This window comes from Canis aureus, chromosome 24 (genome assembly GCF_053574225.1).
Source record: "Canis aureus isolate CA01 chromosome 24, VMU_Caureus_v.1.0, whole genome shotgun sequence".
NCBI classification, from domain to species: domain Eukaryota; kingdom Metazoa; phylum Chordata; class Mammalia; order Carnivora; family Canidae; genus Canis; species Canis aureus.
In genome coordinates this window covers 50,148,330-50,158,623 of record NC_135634.1, presented here as the reverse complement: position 1 = coordinate 50,158,623, position 10,294 = coordinate 50,148,330, and the positions used below count along the sequence as shown (strand labels likewise).

At 60.2% G+C, this 10,294-nt stretch overlaps 1 long non-coding RNA gene across 3 annotated transcripts; it reads right to left on the bottom strand.

The window, feature by feature from the left end:
* Positions 1-346: 346 nt before the first annotated feature.
* LOC144296333 (uncharacterized) lies at positions 347-7,978 on the bottom strand. Of its 3 annotated transcripts, XR_013363502.1 has the most exons (5): positions 6,292-7,977; positions 5,828-6,028; positions 5,541-5,683; positions 5,170-5,348; positions 347-862 (listed from the first exon to the last, which is right to left on the bottom strand). It is a non-coding gene; the product is annotated as an uncharacterized LOC144296333 (long non-coding RNA). The 3 variants fall into 3 exon arrangements; XR_013363501.1 differs by having other exon boundaries at positions 5,084-5,348; positions 5,828-7,978; XR_013363500.1 differs by having other exon boundaries at positions 5,828-7,977.
* Positions 7,979-10,294: the final 2,316 nt, after the last annotated feature.

Sequence of the window (10,294 nt, the reverse complement as noted above, 5' to 3'; positions counted from 1 at the left end):
CCCCAGGGTCCGGGGATCGAGTCCCGCATCGGGCTCCCTGCGTGGAGCCTGCTTCTCCCTCTCCCTGTGTCTCTGCCTCTCTCTGTGTCTCTCAGGAATAAATAAATAAAATCCTTAAAAAGAAAAAAAAAGAGAGAAGTGCCGATAAACTGCGCCCCCATCCCTGCGCGTCTCACCCGCGGGCCTCTGCCTGGCGCTTCCCGCCGGGCCCCCCAATCCGCCTGCAGCCCCCTCCATGCTCCTGGTCCCCACCATCCAACCACCGAAGCTGTGCAGGTGCCTCCGCCGGGAGATGCGTCCACGGGGACCCATGGGTCTATAATTACTATAATTACTGACTCTGTCATTAGTTCAAAAAAAAATTTTTTTTAATTCACTAGGTAAGGATTCATTCAGGTCAGCCACACAGCTCATTTCACAATGTGAACACCCCACTCGGTCGGGATCAGAGTGATGCCGAGGAACTGTCACCGGGGGCCCCGAGGGCTGGAGCTGGGAGCTGGACACTCGGTCCCTTTCTGTCTTCTGCTGCCACAGCCCGGCCACAGCCCACGGCCCGCGCAGCCGGGAGCCGCGCCTTCCACACGCAGGTCACGTTCATTTCCACGGGCCTCCAGAGCAACCGAACCAACTCCGTGCTCCTCCAAGTACGACTCCAGGCAGCGAGACCTTCACTCCTGCCAAGTGACCACTGCCCCGCTCCGCCCGGGAAAGGCGGCTTTGGCAGCCCGCGAGCGGTTCCTATTCTGTGCTTCTTTTGTTGGAGTCGGGTGCGTGGCTTTGGGGGGCTGCAACCGGGGGCTTCAGACCCAGCCGCACAGCATTCCAGAGCCAGCCTGATGAAACAGATGGTTTTCTTCAGCTTGCAGAGAAAAGAGGCTTGGATTAAGTTTTTTTAATTTACTTCAAATGCATCTATTATAAGAGTTAAGCAATTTTTGGTTTCCGGTTCTAGAATAATCTTTAAAGTTTGAGACTCTGTGTGTCTGGGTTAGGAATATGTTTCTTTCTTTGTTGGAGTTTTTGTAGTCCCGCTCAACATCTAAGAAAAAAAGGCAACCGACTAAATTCCAAATGTTTACCCTCCCAAATGACCAACACACACACACACACACACACACACACACACAGACACACAGACACACACACGGTGGGCCTCACAGGGCCTTTCCTGTTCCAGAAGAGACACAAAGGAGAAATAAAGTCGCCACGCCTGCTCCTCTGTGGTTCACACACACGAGTCGGCCGAGTAGGAATCAGGTTTTAAAAAATTCAAACTCAGCAAAACAAGCATTTCTGCTAACGTGAGTGTTTCGCTGCCAGCTGGCCACGCTGTGTGGCGTAGACCATCCAAGGCAACTCGCAAGAGCTTGGTTGCTCAAAGACTCGTTGCAGAATGGAGCCAAGATGTGTCCTCTTCAGGTTGTGCGCGGGTTCCAACAGACTCCGGAGGAAGTGCAGCATGTGTCCAAAAAGGAGAAATAGCTTTCTTCCCAGAATTGTTTCTGAGCCATGGGCCAGCATTTTAATCCCTTGGACACTGGAGTCCATGAGTTCCAGAAAGTGTAAAAGGTCCTGTCTCATGAAAGACCTTTGGTGAGGGCTGAAGGAGGACCGTGGAGGGCAGCCCTGCAGAGCTCAGCCGGCTGGGCGGCTTGGAGATGCCCCAGCCTTGGGGTTTTCTCCTCTCAGCTACCACGCTGACCCTAACACACTAGGACCCCCTTGACAAGACATCACTGTCAGCGCATGGAGGTCTGTTTGGGGTTCGAGGCACTAGACATGGGGGTGCGACTGCTAAAATGAAAACCAGCCACAAGCAAATAACCCTCACAGTGTGTGTTGTGTGTGGGTAGGGGATCATAGGGGAGGGAAGAGGGTACCAGGGATGGAAAAAGGGATCTGGGGAGATGAGGGTGAGCAGGTCAGCACCATCTGAGATCCCTCCTCCGCCCCAGACGCAAACACCAATTTGGCTGCAGAAGAAGGCGCTCCTAATAGGAAAAGAAGCCAGAAGCTCAGACCCCGGAAAATTCACAATCTGGCTGGAGCCGTGAGAACTGAGGAGAGAAGTCACGAGAGAGGATCAAGATGCATAATAAGAAGCCAAAAACCTCTTGATAAACACAAAGTAGAGAAAGGCATACGCAGGCACAAAAGCTCTAGGACAGAGAACAAAGGACTTTGGATAGAGCTTATGCGTGTGTGCAGATGCGGTGTGTGGTGTGTGTGTGTGGTGTGCATGTGTGCAGCATGCATGTGTGCAGCATGTGTGTGTGCAGTTGCAGTGTGTGTTGTGTGTGTTGTGTGCAGTGTGTGTGTGCACAGCATGCATGTGTGCAGATGCAGTGTGTGGTGTGTGCAGCATGCGTGTGTGTGTTGTGCACTGTGTGCAGATGCAGTGTGTGGTGTGTGTGCAGCATGCGTGTGTGTGTGTTGTGCACTGTGTGTGTGCAGCATGTGTGTGTGCAGTTGCAGTGTGTGGTGTGGTGTGTGGTATGCATGTGTTCAGTGTGTGTGTAGCATGCGTGTGTGTGATGTGCACTGTGTGTGTGCAACATGCGTGTGTGCAGATGCGGTGTGTGTGCAGATGCAGTGTATGGTGTGTGTGTGTGGTGTGCATGTGTGTAGTGTGTGTGCAGCATGCATGTGTGCAGCATGTAGTGTGTGTACAATTGCAGCATGCAGTGCACGCAGCACGTGTGCTGGGTGTGTGCAGCGTGTGCTATATGGCGTGTGTGTGTGTGTGTGTATAGTGTACAGCGTACGGTGTGTGCAGCATACGTGTGTGCAGTGCATGTGCACCGTGCGTGTGTGTGGCACGCAGGGCAGGGGAGGGCAAGGCTCCCTGGCTCTAGGGGAGATGGGGGGGCGAGGCGGGGGCTGCGGCCTGACGACAGGGGCTCCACGAACCCGAGCGAACGGGCGGAGGAAGGCATCTCTTGCTCGAAACGCGTGTCCTCCGTCCTCGGGAAAGGTCGGGCCGAGAAAGCCGTGACCACCACCAGAGCAGGGGACCTTGGCCCGCGGTCCCTCACGACACGCAGCTCGCCACGCTGCAAAGTGCTCCCAGATGACACACTGGAGACCACACATGAAAGCGGGGAACCCGTTGGACTCGCCCGTACAGGCCGGCGCTTGGGCTTCTGACCACCGCCTGCTGCCCGCCTCCTCCCTCTGACACCCACGCCTCCGTCTCTCTCAACTCTCGGAGCCCCTCTGCCCCTCTGTCCCTCTGACCCCCTCATTCTCTACCCCTCTGGCCCGCTGTCCCTCTGCCACCGAGGGTCCCCAGGGCTGCAGGGGACCTGAGCTCCAAGTGTGTCCACGGGAGCAGGAGGCCGGGGCAGGAGGGCCGGAGGGAAGCCCCTGGAAAGGCCTCTCAGGACCAGACACAGGCGCCCTGGAGCTTTAGGCTGCAGGGTGAGCCCCAAGGTGTCCTGAGGGTCCTCCTTCGATGCTTTCCGAGTCCTTCTCCGGGATGTCCCCGGTGCCAGCGGCAGGGGAGCAGGGAGCGGGCAGCGCTGGGGAGACCTGGCACACAGGTCCCTGCGCCCCACCACCTGCAGCCTGCGAGGCCAGCGCTGCACCTGCTGCCTTGATGGGAATCCCGAACCTTGTCCCCAGCAGCGTCCCCTCCCGCTCCCCATGTGGGGACACGTCCCTTAGCATCCTTGTTCTGGGTGTGCCGCGGGGCGCGGGGACCAACCAGGAGCAGAGAGCACCATCACCCGCAAGCCCGCAGGCTCCCGGGGCACCCTGCCCTGGGGTCAGCTGCGGGGCCACCCCGCGCACCCTAGCCTGCCCTGCCTCCCTCTTCGTGGGTCTCCCCCTTGGAGCAGAGTTAATATGCGTAGGAACAGACGTCTTCTGCTTGTGTGACAGCCCTCCCAGGGCCCCTGCCACGTCACACTGTCCTCGGGCTAGCTGGGCTCTTCTGGAGGCTTCTCTGTCCTGGAGCCCCCTGCCCACCCTCCCCCCAGGCTGCTGGCTCAGCCGCGGGTGCGTGGGAGCCCATCCAAAGGCCTGGAGGACGCTGCCCAGGAAGGACCCGTAGCCGCTTGCCCGGCCAGGGGCTCCGCTGCGTGGCCTGTGTGGCTCTGTGTCCCTGAGCAGGGCGCTCGGCCTCCCCAGCCTCCCTGTCTGCACTACGACACGGGCGACCAGTACCTGCCCGCGGGGCGGTGGCGGTGTTGCCCCGCTGGCCCACACTGCCTCGTGTGAATGCCCCGGGAGCACCAGCGATGTGCACACGGAACAGTCTATAATTTTTTAAAAATGCATAAAGCCATCTAACAGGTTATATGGAGGCCGCCGTAGCCTCCTCTTGCCGCCGCCGCACCCAGTTACACAGACCTGGTGGCCGGAACAACCCAAGCTCGGAAGTCAGACCCCTGAACTGAGCTTTACGGGGCAAAGCCAGCGGCAGGGGTGGGGCTGGGGGTCCTCGGCCATGTCCCCCACCGCAGTGGCTCTTCTCGCCCTGCTCCCACTGTCGCACGGCTTTGTCCCTGCGACCTTCTCGCCTTGTCTCACGAGGACCCCCTGATTAGACTGTGCCTTCCTGGAAAACCCGGATCATCGCCCACCTGCGCACCCTTACCTGAGGCACACCTGCAAAGTCCCTCTCCGTCTGGGGCAGCATTGTGGGGTTCAGGGATAAGGATGGGGACATGTTGGGGGGTCGTTATGCAGCCCCCAGCAAGCATCCCCTTCTGGGAAAGAAGACCGTGGGCAACCCCCCCCCCCGCCCCCGTCACTGAGCCGTCCTGACCCGGCCGCGCACTCCATCTCCGGCGCCGGGCTTCGGGAGAATGGAGCAGCCCCAGGAGCCCACACACGGGGGGCTCCCCACATGGGGGAGACGAGCCTCGCCAGGCAGAGAGGGCCGAGTGACAGGTGCCGATGGCAAGAACCAGAAGAGCCCCTGACAGTCTCCGTCGCCCAGTCCGGGACAACCCAGGTCCCCAGAATCACTGAGGTGGCCACCCGGATGGGGGGTGCCCCTCACTCCCCGCCAGGGCACCGGTGTGCTCCCCTGCCCTTCGCCCCTCCTTCCCGGGGGAGGCCCAGCCATGCCCACCGGTGCTGTGCCGGCCTGGCTCCCGGCCGGGGAGGGGGGACACAACATCTGGGTGTTAGCGGAGGGCCGCACAGATGTCGCCTCACCAACGAGGCCCTCGCCGTGGACTGGTCGCAGGGCCAGCCCGGACAGCCATGCCTTCCGCCGCAGAGAAGCCACCAAGGCCCACGAGGTGGGAGACGGGAGACGGGAGACCGAAACGCGCCGTCGGTGTGGGGCATACGGGAGCTCCGTACCACCTCTGTGATGTTTCTGTAAACCTAAACTGTTGTTACCAAACGGTCTATTTTTGAAATCGCCCATCTTGTGCGATCGCCCCATCATTTGTCTGGATGTCCAGACTCTAGGGGGGCACCGGGGGACCTCGGGGCAGTTGGCACGGGATGCCCGGGTCCATCACCTCCCCTGGAGGCCCCGAGGTCCCACACCTGCCTCCCCTCAGACGGCGCACTGCCACCTGGAAGCCAGATGTCCCATGTCCGGGAAGACGTGAGGACGACGTACGGACCTCTTTGCGGCCAGACAGGCCCGCCTTGCCCTCTGTCTGGTTTTTCCGGGCGGGGACTCCTGGGTTTCAGGGCATGATCTCCGGAGCTGGGGCTGGAAATTCCAACACGTGTCTGGGTCTAAGTGGGGAGGGAGCCCCATCCACAGACTCACAGCCACTCCGCCCTACGACGCCCCTGCCTCATTTTGCTGGGATCCGTTCCACCGGGACTGGACCCCCCATAAGCCAGTCCTCACCCTCACGCCTCCCGCAGCTCCTGAAGGAGTTTCCTGGGGTCTGAGTGAGGGTTTCTTCTGACTCCCACCTGCCGGGTCCTCACAGATGTGAACTTTCATCCTCATGGCATGGGGGCGACCGGGGGTCACACTCATGCCACTCCACTGCCCTCGCTGGGGTCTTCCATCGATGGATGGTGGATCAGGGTCCTATGATGTCCCCTAAACCTCCCACCTGTTGAGTCCAGTTCACAAGGGAGGGCGGGGAGGGTGGACTGAGGGGTCAGATCAGTGGATGGGGACTGTAGGATGATTCTGGGGGTGTAGAGTGACCCTAAAACCTTCGACATCGTCACCCCAAACCTAGGGCTGTGCCGGGATGGAGGAGAGACAGACTGGGGAGACATGTGAACATTTCCATAGTGCAAGGGGGAAATCTCACCACGCCGAGGCCGGGTACACCCCTGCACCGTTAGTGCCTTTACCTTGCTCTCTCTTTGGGTCGGGGTGTCTTCCAGTGAGAGGGACCTGGGGTCCACTGTAGGGGCTGGGACGGGACGGCAGGCAGGGCACCAGCAGAGAGGAGCCACCCCAGCCTCCTGCTCTTGGGGAGAAAAGTGGAGGGATGCCGGGAGGACTTCCTACATTATACTCCTCCTCCACAAGAAAGGCGCCTCGCATTTAGGGCAGGATTCTGCGGGGGAATGCGGGTTCACCTGCAGCCTGAGGCTTCTCAGGAATCCCAGGGTGAGAAGGGGCTCAGGTGCAGCACTTCCAAAAGCACCAGCGGGGAGGGAAGTGGCTCAGGCGAGGCTCTGCTTGGCCCCTGAAGGATTGGGATCACGCCCTCCACACGGCGGGCGCCCTACTGTTCCTCATGCCCTCGGCTCCACGATCCCACTGCCCGGTCACTGACCTTCCTGAACCCTCCTGAACCACAGCCGCGCGTGCATCCATCCCCAGCCTAGAGGGCCGGCCCGTCACAGCTAGGTCTGTGGGAACCGGCCGGCTGCCAAGCTAGCGGGAGGATCAGGGAGGCCTCTGGGGACGGTGCCGCCGGACAGGTGTCCAGGAAGGGACATCTCTCCTGTGACACGTCCAGACCGCTCAGCCCCACGCCCTCCTCCAGCCACAGCTGCGGGGCCCAGTCCTCCCCGGGCATCCGGGGGGCTCCCTGCAGGTGCACGCAGGTCCCGTGGGAGGCCGGGCAGCTGGTCCGTGAGGGCACAGCTGGCAGCGTCGGCCCAGGAAATGAAAACCAGCCCCCAGGGAACGAGCGCCCCTTGCGTGGCCTCCGCAGACTCGAGGACACACGGGAGCAGCGGCTACTGGGGAAGGAGGACGCTGCCAGGCCCTGCTGCCCGGCCCAGCCCCGGGACCCCCTTCCTCCCACACACCGCCCGGGGGCTCAGCCTGCCTCGCTCCATCGGAGGCCCCAGCTTTCGGGGGGACCCTCAGGCTTGCCGCGACCCTGGGGGCCAGGCGAGGCCACTTCCTGTGCTCACCCCCTCCCCTCCTTTCCCGGCTCGAGAGCAAAGAGACTCCCTCATCGGGTCCCCCAGCAAAGCAAGAAAGAAATCGTGTGGATACTGGAGGCTTGTTCCATTTTGCGGCCCCCAACAGCGGGACTGGAAGCCCCGGCCCGTGGCTGCAGTTGGCAGGCACGGTGGGCATTGAGGGGCCTCCCGGGCCTGGCTCCCGGGCATTCCCGCCCCCGCCGACACCCGGGCCCCGGGAAAAGGCAGCCGGCGGATGTCCGGGGCACCCAGGCCTGGCATACGGGAGCCCGTGCCTGTCCCGAGTCGGAGGCCGTGTCCCCCGTCCCCATCAGGCCGGCCCCCCACGGGGCCCCAGCCGGGTCAGCCAGCCACCTGGGCCCTGCGCCCTGCCTGCACCTGCACCGATTCTTCTAGAAAACCGGCCTGCGGGCAGCCCGGTGGCTCAGTGATTTAGCGCTGCCTTCAGCCCAGGGCTTGATCCTGGGATCCCGGGATCGAGTCCCATGTCGGGCTCCCTGCATGGAGCCTGCTTCTCCCTCTGCCTGGGTCTCTGCCTTTCTCTGTGTCTCTCATGAATAAATAAATAAAATTTAAAAAAAGAATAGGGAAGGGCCGCGTTGCTGGGAATCGCAGAGAAATCCTGGGTCCCCTCCCCTGGGGGAAGCCTCCCACCCCGTCCCGCCTCCCCCCAGAGTGTAGGAACGCTCACCTGCGCTTCCTCACATTCCTTTCCCTTGTCATCCGCCACACGTCCGTCTCTCTAAACCATCTGGAATGTATTTCGTTGTGAGGGAAGATTCCGACGTGGATTCTCCGTCTTCAAAACCTGTGACCACCTGTGCCAGCGGCACTGTTGCGAGGTCTGTCCTTTCCACGCCAACTTAATGCTCCCAGTTCCTGGGAGGGTCTTTGCACAGCCCCCCTCGCGGCCTCAGGGGCGGCAGAGGCCCCACGAGGTGACCGCCCGGGCCTGGCCTCCTTGGCCAGAGCAGCCTCGGCCGCAGTCAGGGGCTCTCACTCTACAAAAGGTATTGTCCCTTATAACCGAGGGTGACGGTTGCCACCACCTTGTCTCCCCAGAAACAAGGAACGGCTTGTTCAACGGCTCCCCCGTTGTCGGCAGGTTTCCTCGGGCTGAAGCTGGAGGTTCGCAGAAGAACCGCGGGCCACACGGACGGGGCTCGCCCCGCACAGGCTTTCCCCACCCAAGGGTGCCCACCTCACTCCGGAGCCGCCACCGAGGGTGCTGCGTGGCCTTCCGGGGGCAGGCTGGGCCATCGTCCTTGGTCGTCTTGTTACCTCCCCCCACCCGCCCGGCCCTCGGCATCACGTCAAACCCAGACCTGCCGAGCACATGGCCCCTTATTTCCGCCCATGCAGTGGCCTGGCTTCCCCAGCACCCCAGGACTTGGCTGGTCCAGGGAAGCCCAGGGACTCCACCTGTCGTGGGATGCTCCTGAGGAGTCTTGGGGCCTCGTACCCTTGGTCCTCTACTCCCGGGAAGAGGGGGAGCCTCCCCAGAACCCAGCCACTCTCTTATGTCTGCACATAGCAGGCACTTTGTGGCCTTCCTGACATTTAGACGCACCTCTTCCCTGCCTCTGCACACGATCAGTGGCTCCCCTACTCTTACACAGGGTCGGTCCCTTCTTGTCAGCCAAGGGCTAGCAGTGGCCCTCCGACATGCATCTTCCAGAAACCAAGTGTGAGGATTTGGGGTTTCAATATTTCTTTTCATCAATTCTTCCTTCAGTTCACTATTCATCTTCCCCCACTCCAAAATTACATAAATGCTTTACCATATTTCCTTCTTTGCTTTACTAGCTCAAGGGTAACGACTTAGAAAAGAAATTATTTCTACGCAGAGCTTCTGGGGGGAGGTCACATAAGAGGCGGTGTTGACAGAGGCTTGGAGGCTGGGGGATCTTCCCAGACAGGGACGCGGGCTGTTCCCAGCAGAGGGGACAGGGGAGGAAAGGCGGCAGACGGGGTGGGCTAGATGAGGACAGGAGGCAGGGGGAGCGGCTGCAGGCGGCGCCGGGAGAGGACGGACCTCAGCCCCAGGGGGCTAGCCTGCGCAGGCCTGGCTCCCTGCTTGTTACTCTGTGACCTGGAGCCTTGGGGTGGGGGTGGGGGGGCCGGGGAGGTGGTGAAATGCACGGTGCAGATCTGCTCCACCTGCCCCACATGGATGCCCCACTTCATCATGAGTTTGCAAGCAGTTTATAAACTGTAAAGTGTTCATCCGGCTTGTTTCCTTCAATGTGGTTGAGTGGCTACTCGCAGCCTACCCCGACCTACACGGAGATCCTTGACAGGTAACATCGCCGGCATTGCTCGCGTCCTTACCCCCATGTACTGAGCGTTAGCTGTGTGCCAGTTCAGAGCATTTTGCCTACGTGGCCTGATTGATTCCTCGCAGAGCAGCTATGTAAGTATGGATGATCCATATGCACAGCATGTGTTCCCACTGTTCAAAGAACCGTGGCTCAGATACAGGTCAGAGAGCTTGTCCTGGTTCGAGAAGCAGTAAAGGGTAGATCCGAGGTTGGAATCCCGTCTCGTGTCTTCTCCCACACCTCGTCCCCTTGGTGGAAGCTGGGAGGGTCACTGAAATGTCATGGAAAGTCTTCCTCAGACTGAAACCAAGGAACCTTGGCAGGGGAAAAGTTAGCCTCAGCAGAGGAGGAGGGACATGTAATGTCAAGGAACACCCACCCGCAGTGGCCAGCATCAAGGTAGGACCAGAGGCCAGCTCCAGAGGATGATGTCCTTTAAACCTCATGGATCTATCACGGCAAATCCAGCCATCAGTATGTGGGTTGCACGATGGGTAGGGGGGTAAGGAGAGAATACTGCTAATTGGTAAGGCCTGTTAAGAGTGTCTGGCTTCCACTTCGTTGGAAAATACAAGACATCTATGTATGCTTTGAAGTTAAACATCTGTCCCCAATATTATGTGAGATTTCCCCCACTTTTATGAGTTGAT